Consider the following 16,745-nt stretch of genomic DNA (forward strand, 5'->3'; position numbering starts at 1 on the left):
CTTACCTCTCTCGCTTTCCCTTGTTCTCTTGCAACTTTCCATAGAAGGTCTCACCGTTTTTTACTCTTCTGCCCACCCACATCATCCTCCAAGCATTCTCCACATGGTGACAAGAGCAATCATTTCTCAATTCAAGGCTGCTCATCCAGCTCCCCTGCTTAAAACTTTCCAATAAATTTTCAGTGTTAGGTTAGAGATCAGTATCTTTAGTGGAAGCCATAGACCCTGTGGCATCCAGCCCTTGCCTGCTGCGCCAGATCGCGCCCTCCCGTCATGCCCCTACTGCCTTGCTTCATCCAGATCAGCTCTGCAAATGCTCCATCTTCCCACAGAGCCTCTGCGTGTTCCATTCCCTCTGCCCACCCTGAGTACCTTTCATCATCCACTTTTATACATCCTTCAGTCACCTCAGATTCTTTTGGGGGTGATTTAATTGATGTTCACTCTTCCATCAAGCTATAAGCTCCTTGAAGACAGGAAGCCTCTGTTTTTGCTCTTCAGTGCATTTACTGAACATAGCAGTGTCTGGTGCATATTAAACACTCAATAAATAGTATATATTTGAAGGAGAAAATGAGTGAATGAATAAATGAATAGTCGTGTATGTTCTAGCCCTATGTTCATGCATAAATATGCAAGAGATGCAGTTTCTGCCTTTAAGCATTTATATTCTTGTTAGGAGAGGAAGGTATGTAAATTATAAAGTATGAAGGGTCCAATAGAAGCTTAAAGACAGAGGGGTCAATTTTCCCTTGTGGTGGAGGGAAGGAAGGACAGGGAATGTGTATTCGTTTCCCATGGCCACAATTACCACAAAATTTGTGACAAAACAATGGAAGTTTATATTAGAGTTCTGGAGATGAGAAATCTTAAAATCAAGGTGTCATTGGGGCTGCATTCCTTCTGGTGGCTCTAGGAGAGAATTATTTTTCTTTGCTTTTTTCCAATTTCTAGAAGCCTCCTGCATTCCTTATGGCCCCTTCTTCTAACTTCAAAACTGGTAGCCTGGGTCACCCACCTTGAAATTCGCTCTCTCTCTCCCTCCCTCACCTCCCCTTCTGTCATGACATCTTCTCTGACTCTGACCTGTCTCCCTCTTATAAGGACCCTTGTGCTTGCATTGAGCCCACCCAGATAATCCAGCATAATCTCTGCATCTCAGTGTCCTTAATTTAATTACATTTGCCAAGTCCCTTTTACTGTGTAAGATAATTACATGTTAGGAGATTAGTATGTGGATATCCTTGTGGTGGGGGGGGGTTCATTATTCTGTCTACCACCAAGTTATAAAGGAGTGATATAAGGATAGCTGCATGGAGAAGTGGCACTTGGACTGAGTCTTAAAACACAAAGATGATGAAGACACTCACATAAGTGAGGGCTTATATGCAAAGAATGGCTAATAATCTGGCGGGGTGGGTCGTAAGTAATTTGTTGTTCACAGAAAATAATGAGAGGTGAGGCCAGAGAGGGCAGGAGGGAGGGACTCGAAGACAGAAGGCCTTGCGTGCCATGCTAAGGAAGCCACACTTGATCTGGTAGGCAGTGGAGGGCCATTCAATGGTGATAAGTGGAAAAGGGAGGCAAGGTAGTTAAACTTGGATTCTGGAAAGGTGACCCTTGCAGCAGAATGGAGCCTGGATGTCCTAGGGCAAGGTTGAAGGCAGGTACAACTGAGAGGAGACCACACCATTACTCTGGGCCAGTGGTGATGGTGGCCTGGGTCAAAGAAGTAGCAAGTGAATAGAGAAGCTCTGATCAATATTAAGAATGCAGAACCAACAAAGCCAGGGGACTGTTTGAATGAATGAGGTGAAGGAGGGCTGTCAGGTTTTTGGCTTTGATGATGGGACAGAAGGAGGTACCATGGGCTTAGATGGAGCATATCTCAAAGGAGGCTGTTCTCGTGGGTTCTAGGAGCCACGTTCAAGGGAACACAGCCTTTAAATGCTCATTAAGCCCAGAGTCTTTATGCCATACCAGGTAAATGGGTTTGTTATTTCATTTCCAATGTTTCATTGAATTTGTAGCATTAAGAAATGAGAAAGCTGTGATAATCATAACCATTAAAGAGATCAGCTTCCTCTGAAGCAAGCTCTACATTACCCAGCTCTTTCTACTTCCCTCTGGCGTTTGTCAACCATTTCTTCCCAGGGAATATAAACACATCAACCGATAAAAGCCAAATGCAGCAGCTTCCTTCTTTTACTTGAGCAAGTCTGACACTTTCTTACATCTTTGTTCTGGCCTTTTCCTGGGGTTGTGTCAAAATATCGCTTCTAATCTTCTCCCCACAGACCACTGGCTCTCTTAGGATTCTGGATTCCATCCCAGCATCTGCCAGATGCAGTGGTAAGGCTCGGTGAGATCAAAAGAGGGCCCCTCTTCTAGTTCTACTTATTTCTTTCCAGACTCTTTTACTTTAACCACTTCTGGTGGACCCCCTACCCACCCTCGAACCAAGTACTTTGATATAAACTTGTGGGTCCCACCCTGTTTGGAGGGAGATAAGGGATGTATTTCCATTAGTTCAAAAAATTACTATGAAATGCCTGCTATGAGCTAAGTATTTTTACCCTGATGACAGTTCTGACATGCTGTTCTTTATTTACCTTCATCAAAGAACTTTGGCTCTACTATTGTATCCTACTTTTTAAATTACTTCTGTGTGTATCTGACAGGTCCTGGAGGCGTGCTCTGGGTGTACTTGCACAAATTGAGGAGATTATTTAATTTACAGACATGATGAGAACACTTCTGCAGTATGGGGGATGTGAAGATAACCAAGAGATGGTCCCGGCCCTCAGAGGGCTTCCAGCCAAGCAAGGCAGATAGCATAATGACATCATGCCCTTTTGTAATTCTTGTTTCATTTTTAGTTCATTTCTTTTCACCTCTTCAGTAGGTATTTGAGCGTTTTTTCCTAGTTCCTCAAATTCCTAATCTCCTCCTTCACTTCCATTCATTATTTGATTTCACTTATCCATCCGCTAAGAAAATTAAGATCCTTTCACATAGGACTCCTCAATTTCCCTCCTTTCCAACTCACCATGATTCCCTGGAGCCCCATCCAGTGACTACTTCTCGTTCTTTAGAGGAAGAATTATCCCTCACATTCATTAAGTGCATTTTTATTGGACATCAACTATTTGCAAGACAGTTCCCACTTACATTTCTGTTCCCACATCTTCCAGTTTTTTCTAGCCCATGCAAATCCCTTCTTTTAGAATTGTGTCACTTTTTTTGTTGTTTTGTTTTGCAGAATCATCTTTGAGTCCCATGAACAAATAAAATGATTCTCTGATGGTATTTTAACCTTGCTAGATGTGTTAAAAAGTGGTTTAAGTTTAACTTGGGATCCAGAAGCTAAGATGTTTAGAAAAGGTCACTCTGTCCATAGTCACTAGATGGCTACATATTTTCAGGCTCTTCTGCAGTGCTGGAGTTGGGATAATATTTATGTCTGTGCTTATGGGTATGGTCTATATGAACTCCACTTAACAACATTAGTACTCAGAAACTAAAGCCAATCTGTTAAATATTAAGTAAGTTGATATATTTTTTTATCTCTTGAATTTAATCAATAGAAAGACATTACTGAATGATGGTGGGAATTTTTGTCTTATTATCTAAGAAATAATGTCCTTTACATAGAGTGTATAGTCCTTTAGGCTATGGTGATCTTTCATCTCATTAAAACATAGTGAGAAAAGGCTGCTCTCTCATAATGAGGCAGAACTAAATGGGTTCTTAGAACAATCAATAAAAGATTATTAAGAAAGAAAATTCGGGCTTCCCTGGTAGCGCAGTGGTTGAGATTCCGTCTGCCGATGCAGGGGACACGGGTTCGTGCCCCGGTCTGGGAAGATACCACATGCTGCGGAGCGGCTGGGCCCGTGGCCATGGCCGCTGAGCCTGCGCGTCCGGAGCCTGTGCTCCTCAACGGGAGAGGCCACAACAGTGAGAGGCCCGCATACGCAAAAAAAAAAAAAAAAGAAAAATTTGTGTTAAAGAGAATATATTTTCCTCTAAGTCCTGCAGTATTATAATAATAAAACAGAATGAAACTTCCTTACTTTAAAAAGCGATCCTTTCAGGATGTGGATGGACCTAGAGACTGTCATACAGAGTGAAGTAAGTCAGAAAGAGAAAAACAAATATCGTATATTAACGCATATATGTGGAATCTGAAAAAATTGGTATAGACGATCTTACTTATAAAGCAGAAATAGAGACACAGACGTAGAGAACAAACATACGGATACCATGGGGGAAACGGGGTGGGATGAATTGGGAGATTGGGATTGACATATATACACTATTGATACCATGTATAAAATAGATAACTAAAGAGCACCTACTATATAGTGCAGGAAACTCTACTCAGTGCTCTGTGGTGACCTAAATGAGAAGGAAATCCAAAAAAGAGGGGATATATGTATACGTATAGCTGATTCACTTTGCTATACAGTAGAAACTAACACAACATTATAAAGCAACTATACTCCAATAAAAAAAATTTTTAAGTGATCCTCTCAGAAATTTTAAGATTATTATTATTTTTTTTTTTGGTGGTACGTGGGCCTCCCACTGCCGCGGCCTCTCCCGCTGCAGAGCCCAGGCTCCGGACGCGCAGGCTCAGCGGCCACGGCTCACGGGCCCAGCCACTCCGCGGCATGCGGGATCCTCCCGGACCGGGGCACGAACCCGCGTCCCCTGCATCGGCAGGCGGACTCCCAACCACTGCGCCACCAGGGAAGCCCAAGATTATTCTTGAATATCCTTAAACAAAATATCTTGAAAACTGTTCACATACATATTAAATTTTAAAAACTATTTAATTTTGACTACACATGGACATGTATATCTAGATTGGTTTATAATATGATCTCAAATTTGTAAAATACTCTTAATAATGGAAAATTTCAAGCATATAAAAAACACAGAATAATATAATGAGCCTCTGTTTCCTCATCGTTCCAGCAATAATCAACTCATAGCTAACATTATTCCTTTTATACTCCCCAAGCATTAGATCATTTCTTCTGTAATAAATTGGTGTGTATCTCTCAAAGGTACTGAAAACAAAAACGCTACAATACCACTTCACATGTCTTAAAAATGAGCAATAATTCAGTTGTCATCAAATATCTATTAATTTCCAAATATCTCTCTTAATCTCATGACTTTTTTTTTTAGTTTTCTGAAATCTGGATTTTTGATATATCTTTTAGACCTTTTCATGCATAAGCTCTTCTCTCTCAGTCTCCTCCTCTGTGTCGTTATTCATACAGTTTAATAATTTATTGTTGTTATTCTTAAACAAGGTATTTACACCTGGAGAGTTTCTCGGCATCTGGATTTTGCTGATTTCACCCTTGTGATGTCATTTTACACGTGTTTCTCTCTCTCTCCTGCATTTCTTTGTAAGTTGGCAGTTGGACATAGAGACTTGATCAAATTCAGGTTTTGGGGGTTTTTTTGCAAAGAATACCTCAAAATTGGTAAGATCTTCTTCCATTAGAGGCACATAATATTTGGCTGTCTCTCTTTTTGTGTTATCAGTCATCAGTGTTTAGATTAATTTGTTAAGGGTTGTGTCTTAGTTTGGGCTGCCATAACAAAGTACCAAAGACTGGGTGGCTTAAAAATTAGAAATTTATTTCTCACAGTTCTGGAGGCTGACAGGTCCAAGATTAACATGCTTGCAAGGTAGATTTCATTCTGAGGGCTCTCCCCTTGGCTTGTAAGTGGCTGCCACCTTGCTGTGTGCTCCTTTCCTTGGTCAGTACACACAGGGAGAGATACAGAGAAAGGGAGCAAGCCCTGATGTTTCTTCTTTTAAGAACACTAATCCTTTCTCTTTCTGACGTACTTTACTTAGTATGATAATCTCTAGTTGCAGACAAATACCGTATGATATCACTTATACGTGGAATCTAAAATATGGCACAAATGAACCTATCTACAACACAGAAACGTGCTCACAGACATAGAGATCAGACTTTTGGTTGCCGTAAGGGAGGGCGGGAGGGAGAGGGATGGACTGGGAGTTTGGGGTTGCTAGGTGCAAACTATTACGTTTAGAATGGACAGACAACAAGGTCCTAATGTATAGCACAGGGAACTATGTTCAATATCCTGTTATAAACTGTAATGCAAAAGAATATAAAAAAAGAATGTCTATATGTATATAACTGAGTCACTTTGCTGCACAGCAGAGATTGGCACTACATTGCAAATCAACTGTACGTTAATTAAAATAATAATAATAAAAGAACACTAATCCTATGGGATTGGGGCCCCACCCTTAACTTCATTTAACCTGAATTACTTCCTTAGAGGCATCATCCCCAAATACAGCCACAGTGGGGGTTAGGGATTCAACATATGCATTAGGGTAGAGGCACAAATATTCAGTCCATAACAGGTTGCAAAATGGTGATATTCTAATTCTTTGTCATTATTAGGTGAATAGTTCTATGAAGGCAAACTTCTTCTCTACTATTAGGTCACTTACTAGTAGCATTCTTAAAGAAAAGGCAAGATAAATGATTGATGCTTCCCTTTCATTTACGAGTTTTTTAGTTCACTAGTATCCTCTAACAGTGACCAATTAGATTTTTATGATTAATTGTTCCTTTTAGTATAGCAATGACCTCCTGGATTCAAACTGTCATTCTCTATCTGTGTGGTCTTGGATGAGTCACTTAACCCCTCAATGCCATGGTTTACCCAGCTCTGAAATGCGGGTGATGATGATACCTACCTCACAGAGGTATGAGATTTTAATGAGATAATGTCTGTAAAGCACATTACAGTTATTAAAGACAAGTGTATTGCTGGACACAAGTAGAAGCTCCCTAAATAGTAGCAGCAGTTGTGTTGTTATGATTAGAATTATAATTAGAAAATATTACTTTAGAATATACTTCAAACTGTTCCTCCAGAACTTCTACTCTAGTATTTTGGGTATTTTTCAAATGAATAAATGCTACATTTTAACTGCCTATGTCAGGCTTGCTTCTTTTCCATTACATAATCAAAATAATACATGGTAGCAAGTGCCCTGTTATTCCAGAAGTGTTTTGATGACTGTGCATTATGTTTGGGAGGTTCAGACATTGATTCCCAGGTCAAGAATCAGAACAATCAGAACTTCACAAATATCTTGAAGTATGAACAGTAGAGAGATGCGACTTGCCAGTGAGGTGTGTGCAAAGCAAGTAGAATGTAGAAAGGCCTTTGAATCTCTCTACATAGTTATTTGCATGTTTTAAAAATTCTTTTGACAGTAAATGGTTTTATGACTCATTCTGGGTTTCTGCCTCTTAGTTCATGAGCTTAAATATGATGCCTGTTCATATTCCTGGCTTATAGTTGATAAGCCCTGGATTTTATTTATTTATAATATAGCCACAAGCATAAAAATGGCTAAACAAGCAGAAAAAATCAGCTCCTTCTGTTCTTTTTGTGGGACCCTGTGCTTGTCTTTCATTAAAGTGAAGCTGCATTTAAGACAAAATTTTTTTGTTTTAATTTTTTTTTTAAAGGAGAGTGAATGAGAGAAACTTCTCTGTTTAATCAGCCATACAGTCTAATGAAAAGAATTAATTGAATGTGGCCAGTTGGTTATGGATCAGTATTTTTCCCCCAGATAATCCTATGTTATTCTAATTTGCTTTATGGATATAAATATAACTCTGTTTCATGAAATGTTCGAATTTTAAAGAAGACACATGAAATACACCGAATTCATCCAGAATAGAATCCCAACCTGACTTTTACTTTCTATTTAGAGACATGGTAACTAAAGCCTGCTCTTTATAAAAAAAAAAAAAAATGGGGTTAAAGGATTGTGACTTTAGTTTTAAAAAAATTCTAAACATGCTACATTATCATGAAAACATGGCTTCTGGCAGGGAATAGTTCATGCCACCGTATTCTATACATGTTATTAAATTATAGAACAGTGGCTGTGTTCCATGCGTTTATCTTACTCTAATTTTCCTGTCAAGCAAAAGTGTGCGGTTTAGATATCTATCAATGATTTTCTTCAGTGATCTAAGATCAGATTTCTCCAGAAAAATGTCAAGTTCAAAACCACTACAATAGGCAAGAAATTAATTCATAAGACTTTTAAGTCAGGTGTCAGAGAAATGGTTTCAGTTCTCAGTGAGAAGTTCTGTGGAATTTTTATTTTTTCTTGTTACTCCGTTATGACGGATATGAGAGAATGGGAGTGGAGTCCTTTAAAAACAATGACCATCACTGAATCTGACAAAAGGTAAGTTACACTTTTACTCAACTGAAGACTGACACATTCTTAAGCATATATTCCCATGGTATATTTTGAAATAGTCTTACCTTGATTGTAAACAGTGACTTTGCCGAAGTATTTTAATAAATGAGCAAGTCAAAAATGTGATTCCATTTACACTCTCTATAAATGTAAATAATTTTTAAACTTTTTTTACTGAATGAAAGATTCTTTGAATTCTATAGCGCTTTACAATTTTTAGAAGTTTCACACACATGATTTCATATAATCCCATAATAACCCTTTTCCCCCCATTCTTATATTGTCCCTCCCCCAAATGTAAATAATTTGAAGGTATTATGAAGATAATTCTGAAAGGGAGTGGGTTTTCTTTGATTTTACATTTTTTTCATCAAAATGGAGGTTAAAAATAGCATAGCTGTCTAATGACAGGTCTGAATTTACTTTGTTCAAGTTACCCAGAGGTTGTCTAAATTTGCAATTGTAATAAGATCTTTTTTCAAAATTGAAGTATAGTTGATTTACAATATTGGGTTTGTTTCAGGTGTACAGCAAAGTGATTCAGTTATATATTTTTCAGACTATTTTCCATTGTAGGTTATTACAAGATATTGAATATAATTCCCTGTGCTATAGAGTAAATCCTATTGCTTATCTATTTTATTTATAGTAGTTTGTATCTGTTAATCCCATATGCCTAATTTGTCCTTCCCACCCTCCCTCTCCCCTTTGGTAACGGTAAATTTGCTTTAATAATATCTTTTTTTTAGTTGCGAAAGTTATGCATGCTTATTGGAAGAAGTTGAAACAATACAAAAATAATTTAAAAATAAGATTCTGCTTCCAAAATTTACTCCTTAATGTTAAAAACTGATAATACTTCAGTACAACATTTCTAGACCTTTTCAAGTCCATTAAAAATGTATACATGTATAAATACTTCCTTTTACAAAAATGTAATGCACATATGTCATACTTGGCAATTTGCTTTTTTTTTTTTTTTGCTTTACATAAGATCACCTATAACTTTCTATACTGCTTTTCATACTTTTTAAGTATCGCATAATAGTTCATTGATTGACTACTTCAAAATTTATTTGATTATTTTTTTAATAGGCATGAAGTTTGCAATTTATTTTTACTATTTCAGTCATGCATTTTACTTTAAAGATTTATGTCAGGCTTTATGTTGGAAAATAAAATTCAAGCAGAAATTTACATTTCTCTTCATGGGCAAGTGTTAAATTTAGCATATAAGGCACAGGACTTTCTAGGTACTGTCCAGGGAAGAGGAAATGACTAGATGCTGAATGGGCTTGACTATGCTATCTTGCCTTTATAAAATGCCATGAATGCTTGTTTTACTTCTTCATCTCCCATAAATTTCTGGGGCAGACAGTGGCAACTGGCTGACTGAATAACCATTCCCAGCCCTTGTACCATTGCCTACCTCCCCTCTGCAGCCCAGGAAAGCCAAATATTCACTTCTTAGGCTCCCGTGCAGCTAAGGATATCCATGGAAATGCAGCAACCATTTTTTGGTGATGAGGCAGAGACCACAGGAAACAAAGAGATGTTGGCTCAGACATCATCATACCAGCAGCCACTTAGTTGTAGACTTCTCAATACATATGAAAAACAAAGTCCTCTTTGTTTAAGCCACTATTTATCAAGCTTTCTGTTACCTGTGCCCAAATACGTTATTAAGTGATCCATCTCCAGGCTACAGGTTTAAGAAAATGAAAACAGAAACTTCTTATGCTATATAAATAATTTGGGGTTCTCCTTCTGCAAGGCCTGGTCAGAATTCCTCAGGTGCTACTATGAAGTACCAGTTTCAGGAGGTTGCCTTTGCTTGGGAAGATTTCATATAAATCACAAAGCAGCTAGAAGGGCACAGTATACAATTCTTGACAGGTAGCCTGAAATGGAAAGCAGCGTGGGAGATATTGGAGCTGGTTAAGAACACAGATAGTTATATACAACTACGAGAAAAAACATACAGCTCTATGGGGAAGAGCTTTTTGACCATGGTTTTCAGTGCCTCCAAATAAGATAGAATTATATTGTCTTCCAGGGATGACCTGCAGTTTTTATCTTCACGGGAAGGCCTCATATGAGATTTTACAGGGTTGTTCACAAAAACTTTCTGGGTCAGAGTGTTGCAGTAACCATAAACTGATGGCCAGAATAGGTGCTTTGTCAGTTTCTTTGGAAAAATCCAATTATCAATAAGAGAAGAAACACTAGAAGAAAGAAGAATTGCACCAAAATGAGTAAAATTGGAACATTAAGTTTTAGAGGCGTTCATCAGTCAGCTGAGGTCCTCCTGGGCAGCCTCTGGGCTATGAGGGAAGCCACAGTTAATTAAACACTGTTTCTGCTCCAGAAAATATCCTGACAGTGTGTATTCCTCACTTTTCCAGGGCTATTAGTGAGTAATCAGCTCTTTTAAACAGCTGTGTTCCCAGAAATGCTCCTCAGGGGTGCTGAGGACCAATGACTCAGCCCAAGACAAATCATAAAAGGAGAAGGCACCAGAGGGGTTCATCAGAGGCAGGAACTGGGTCTCTTTCACCTATAAGCTGTTGAATGACGGACGAGAGTGAAAGTGAGGAACCCCGCTCCCCCAACCCCCGACCCACCATGGGTGGCTGAGAATTAGGAAGAGGGGCTTGTTAAATGTAATTGGCAGAACTACTCCTGGCAGCTTCTCCAGTGTCTTTATCATACCAGATTCTAAGTTCCTCCCCCCTGATGTCCTGTGATACTGCAGAGCGAAGCCTTGTGAGGCTGAGGCAAGATCCACGAGCTGCCACTGGCATCCACGTTGATGATCAGGACTTTGTCTTACAGGTGCTTCATTTAGTCCTCACTTGGCTTCCTGAGCATTGATGTGACAGAGAAAGCCTTAACTAGCCCTTAATTGATATTAGTCTTTCCATAGTCTGCTCCAGCCAAGTGAGATGCCCTTCACAGCCCTGGGAGAGTTGGGAAGAGGGAAGATAAACTTTAGAGAAAGGCAGATCCGAGTTCAAACCATGACTACTTAACATACCAATAACCCATGTGATCTTGGCGTGCAGTTTGACCCAGTTTCTTCATGTGAAAAATGAGGGGTTATGTTTCCACTTCAGAGGGTTGTTGAGAGGATTAAATGGGCTCATATAAATAATGTATTTACTGAAGAGACTGGCCACGAGAATCAAATGTGGTTGATTTTTTTAGTGCTATCATCATCGTTATCATCGCCGTCATCGTCGCCTTCACAGTGTTTATTATTCTGGGCTTCGGTGCCAGGGTTCACGTTTTCAAGCCCTTCATCCTCTCATCTTGTCTTGCTCATTCATTCATATTTTCATTCACTTGACAACATTTATGAGCCGCCTACCATGTTTTGGCACAGCAAGGATACAAAGAGAACTGAGGTGTGGTCCTGCTGGCAAAGCGTCTGCAGACTGTCTGGGGAAGTGAGACACTTGCTCATCGTCCAGCATCAGGTCCTGCCCTGTCTCCACCCGCACTCTCCACTGTTGCCAGTGTGGCTTTTCTGAAATGCAGATTTGTCACGCCCCTCCCCTGCCGAAAACCCAACCCCCTCCTAAAACTCAGGTTTCCTCGTGCGGACAGACGATTTCTGTTAACGACCAGATAGTAAATAGGTTTGCCTTTTTGGACCGTAGAATCTTTACTGTCCATACTCAGCTCTATCATTGTAACCTGAAAGCAGCCGTAGACCATACGTGAGTGAATGGATGTGACTGGACATGGCTCAGGGGCCTTAGTTTTTGGATCCTCCCTAGACCAGACCTGACACATCCCTCTTGCCTCCTGAATGGAGTCACCACTTTCTTCCCATCTTACAGTGTCTGCTCCTGTCCTACCAACTGCACAGCCGAGATGTGCCTCACTTGCTCACTTGAGTATCTTTGACTTGTTGCTCTCTCTGCCTAAAACACTCATTTTCTCCCTCTTACGTGGCTAAACCTGGCATGCTTGCCTGGTGTCTGCTTAGCTGTCCATTTCTCCAGACTCCACTCCGCACATCCCCTCCACTCCTCTGCAAGCATGCACCACATTTTTCTCTAGCATGCTCCAGTGACCGCCACCACCGTAAAGCACTGTCACTGCACCTGTTCATCCACTTGTCTGCATCCCCAAATGGACAGCAGGTTCCCTGGAGGTAGGGGAGCCAACTATATTTAGTCAACGTGTGTTTAGGGAGCACCTACTTCGTGCCAAGGGCTGGGATTCATCAGTAAACACAGACAAGGGTATTACCTTTCCTCGGGGAAGTGGTCAGACAAAACATAAACAGGTGAATACGCTATCCGACCAAATACAGGTTTTTAAATGTCTGCTCAGGTAAACAACAACAGCGGCAGGGAATAATGGGAGTCAGGGTGGCGTGGGCTGGGGTCAGGAGCCCTCCTCTGGACAACGTAGTCCAAGAAGACTTTCTGTTTGCAAAGGGGCTCAGCTTCTTTGGAGAGGGCTGCAGAGATGAGAGCGTGGCGAGCTAGAAGCTGAGAGGCATGAGCTAAGGTGCACTGAGTGGTACCAGTCCTTCCATTAATACAGTCCTAGGGCCACTGCAGTGCCTAGAGAGTAATCGGTGCTGGGTCCGTGTTTGGTAACTGTCTCAGTTGCATTCCTCAAAAGCAGATCCTGAGACCTGCTTTTTGAAAATACAAGAATTTAGACTCAGCAAGGTCACCTGAGAAGTAATGCCAGGAAGCACAATGATGAGTGGGGAAATGAGACAGAAAAAGGAAAACGCCCACCAAGGGTGTCGTTTGTGAGCAGATGTTGCTGTGGGCAACAGGGGCTTAATCCCATTGGAAGAAACTATACTGAACACACCTCAAACTTTCCCCACAGACAGACAGGGACACTGGGGGTTTATCCACCAGTTTCCATCCCACATTGTTTGGAAGCTGCCAGGGAATTGACTCCCAGAGACTCGCACCGTGCCCCAGTCACAGGCTGCATTCCTGCTGCCTGAGAAAGCCCTCAGCGGAGAACCTCGAGTGTTTGGGGAGGAGCCTTTGATGCGTATGAGGACTGTCCCCCTGAAAATGCAGGTGGCCTGTAGGGTGGGCTGCGGGGATCTCAGCAGAGCATCAACGGTCTCTCCTACAGTAGCTAAATCAGTAAGTGATAATAAGTGATTGAATGGATAAACGAATGAATAATTGAAGTGAAATCAGTGAAAGAAGCCCAAGGTCTCTTCCCAGTCAAGGTTCAGAGGTGTTGTGTTGGTAGCTTGGAATTTGCCATGGTGGGAGTATTTACACCATGGAAATTGGCAAATGCTATAAATCAAAGCTTTATCCTCCGGAGATCTCATTGTCACCCCTGGTGCCCTGACCCACAGAGGGAGGGGTATCACAGCCATGGTCGTTTCCCCTGAGGAGCGAGGGGTTTGAGCCCCACATTGGGCTCCCCAGCCTGGGGGAGCTGCACCAGAAAGATGAGCCCCTATAACGTCTGGCTTTGAAAGCCAGAGCGGCTTATGTCCAGGAAAGCTGGAGGGCTGTGGAAAACTGAGACTTAGTTCTTGAAGAGCATACATACATACTCACTTACTCCAAGTCCCAGTGCAGAAGCAGCAGCTTAAAAAGTGCCTGTGTCAGGCTTCTCTGGTGGTGCAGTGGTTAAGAATCCGCCTGCCAGTGTAGGGGACACGGGTTCGAGACCTGGTCCAGGAAGATCCCACATGCCATGGAGCAACTAAGCCCACGAACCACAACTACTGAAGCCCACATGCCTAGAGCCCGTGCTCCGCAACAAGAGAAGCCACAGCAATGAGAAGCCCGCGCGCCACAACGAAGAGCAGCCCCCGTTCACCGCAAGTAGAGAAAGCCCGTGCACAGCAACGAAGACCCAACGCAGCCAAAAATAAAGTAAATAACTTTTTTTTAAGAAGTGCCTGTGTCATAGAAGAAAGAGATTCATTGACTAAATTTTAGGGCATGTGCTGGAGAGGCAGAGATCTGGTGAAATTTTCTCCAGAGACAGAAGAAGTGGCAGGTGCCATTTTTTTTTTAAACTCTCCATCCACCTCGCGGGCTCAGCATGAGCATGTAACCACTTCTGTCACTCTCCATCACCTTAGCTGACACCATGTGCACCAACCACGTGTTTCCCTGAGGACCTACCCTGCCCAACCTGCCTGCCCCAGCTGGCTCTTCCACAGCAGCTGCTGCCACGTTCTACCCAGCAGGCATCCCCAGCTGGCACTGGCACCCCTCCAGGTGTCTCCTGCTCCAGGGGTCCAGCCCCACATAGCAGCATACCCACAACAGTCTCAGTCGGGCCTCAGAGCCACTTCAGAGTGAAAGACACACAGTGAAGAAGTGGAAAAAGATATTCTATGCAAATGGAAACAAGAAGAAAGCTGGGGTATCAATACTTACATCAGATCAAATAGACTTTAAAGCAAAGACTGTAAAAAGAGACAAAGAAGGGCCTTACATAATAATAGAAAAGATTAATCCAACAGTAAAGCAAATATTAACAGACATAAAAGGAGAAATTGACAGCAATACAATAGTAGTAGGGGACTTTAACACCCCACTTATATCAATGGATAGATCATCCAGACAGAAAATCAATCAGGAAACATTGACCTTAAATGACACATTATATCTGATTGACTTAATATATAAATACAGAATATTCCACCCCAAAAGAGCAGGATGTGCATTTTTCTGAAATGCACTTAGAACATTCTCCAGGATAGATCACATGTTAGATGAAAAAATGAGTCTTAAATGTAAGAAGACTGAAATCATTTCAAGCATCTTTTCCCACCACAGTGGTATAAGACCAGACTCTCAATTACAAGAAGAAAACTGTGAAAATCACAAATACTTAAAGGCTAAACAACATGCTACCAAATATGCTTCTCCTGGTCCATGGGATCACTGAAGAAATCAAAGAGGAAATCACAAAATACCTGGAGACAAATGAAAATAGAAACAAAACATTCCAAAATCTGTGGGACTCAGCAAAGGCAGATCTAAGAGGGAAGTTTATAAGCAATACAGGCCTACATCAGGAAACAAGAAAAATCTCAAACAATCTAACATTACACCTACAGGAACTAGAAAAAGAAGAACAAAGCCCAAAGTTAGTAGAAGAAAAAGAAATAATAGAGATCAAAGTGGTAATAAATGAGATAGAGACTAAAAACCAATAGAAAAGATCAATGAAACTAAGAGCTGGTTCTTTGAGAAGATAAAATTGATAAACCTTTAGCTAGACTCATCAAGAAAAAAAGAGAAAGGGCCCAAATGAATAAAATCAAAAATGAAAGAGAAGTTACAACCGACACCACAGAAATAGAAAAAATCATAAGAGATTACTACAAACAATTATATGCCAACAAATTAGATAACCACAAAGAAATGGAAAAATTCCTGGAAACATACAATCTTCCAAGACTGAATCAGGGACGGGGCAGGGGCGGGGGGGTGTATGTGGTGGTGATGGGATGAATTGGGAGACTGGGATTGACATATATACACTAATATGTATAAAATAGATAACTAAGAACCACCTGCTGTATAAAAAAAAATTAAATACAAAAAAGACTGAATCAGGAAGAAACAAAATCTGAACAAACTGATCACTAGTAATGAAATTGAATCAGTAATCAAAAAAACCCCAACAAACAAAAGTTCAGGACCAGCCGGCTTCACAGGTGCATTAAGCAACTTTCCCAAGGTCACATTCCAGAGCCCATGCACTTAACCCTTACACAAGAATTCCTCTCGCTATGCAGTGATCTGGTGTTCCTAATGGGGACTCCAAGCTACTATAAAAAGCTGAGTTCCCTAGTGGCGCAGTGGTTGAGAGTCTGCCTGCCGATGCAGAGGACACGGGTTCGTGCCCTGGTCCGGGAAGATCCCACATTCCAAAATTAAAATAAAATAAATGGGAGTATTACAGAATGGGTGAGTTTTAAGTGCGCTTGATTGACTTTCTTTGGAAATGAGCAGGAAGTTCTTTTGAATTTAGCCAAACTAACTGGACAAAGTTTGGCATTTGTTTCCTTCCCATCTTATGCCATTCTCACCGTCTCAGATGTATCTTCTCTCTGGAAGACTTCTCTGAGTTCCTGTTCTTAATTTTCAGTACCTAATTCCCATAGATGCATGTTCTGCACTAGGATAGACTATGACATTAGTTTGTAACCAGCTGAACATTTTAGTAGTTGACTCAGAAAGAGCAAGGAATACAGAGTTGGAACCACCAAAGGGGCATTGAGGCTGACATATACTGAGATCTTGTCCTCTGGAATAGCATATTTTAGATACCTCCTCTTCCTCTACCCATCAACTCTAAAATTCTCTGACTATGCATTTTTAAAAATCTGTATTATTCCAAAAGACAAAACATGTGTATTGCAAAAAATACAGATAAACAAAAAGAAGCAAGCAAGGAAACGTACCAAATT

At 40.8% G+C, this 16,745-nt stretch overlaps 1 protein-coding gene across 2 annotated transcripts in view; it reads left to right on the forward strand.

Annotated features, from left to right (window-relative positions):
- Positions 1-16,745, forward strand: part of SYNPR (synaptoporin) — a 292,879-nt gene that overhangs the window by 156,590 nt on the left and 119,544 nt on the right. The window lies entirely within an intron of this gene.

The sequence above is a fragment of the Neophocaena asiaeorientalis genome, unplaced genomic scaffold, assembly GCF_003031525.2.
Source record: "Neophocaena asiaeorientalis asiaeorientalis breed wild unplaced genomic scaffold, Neophocaena_asiaeorientalis_V1.1 scaffold251, whole genome shotgun sequence".
Taxonomy (NCBI): domain Eukaryota; kingdom Metazoa; phylum Chordata; class Mammalia; order Artiodactyla; family Phocoenidae; genus Neophocaena; species Neophocaena asiaeorientalis.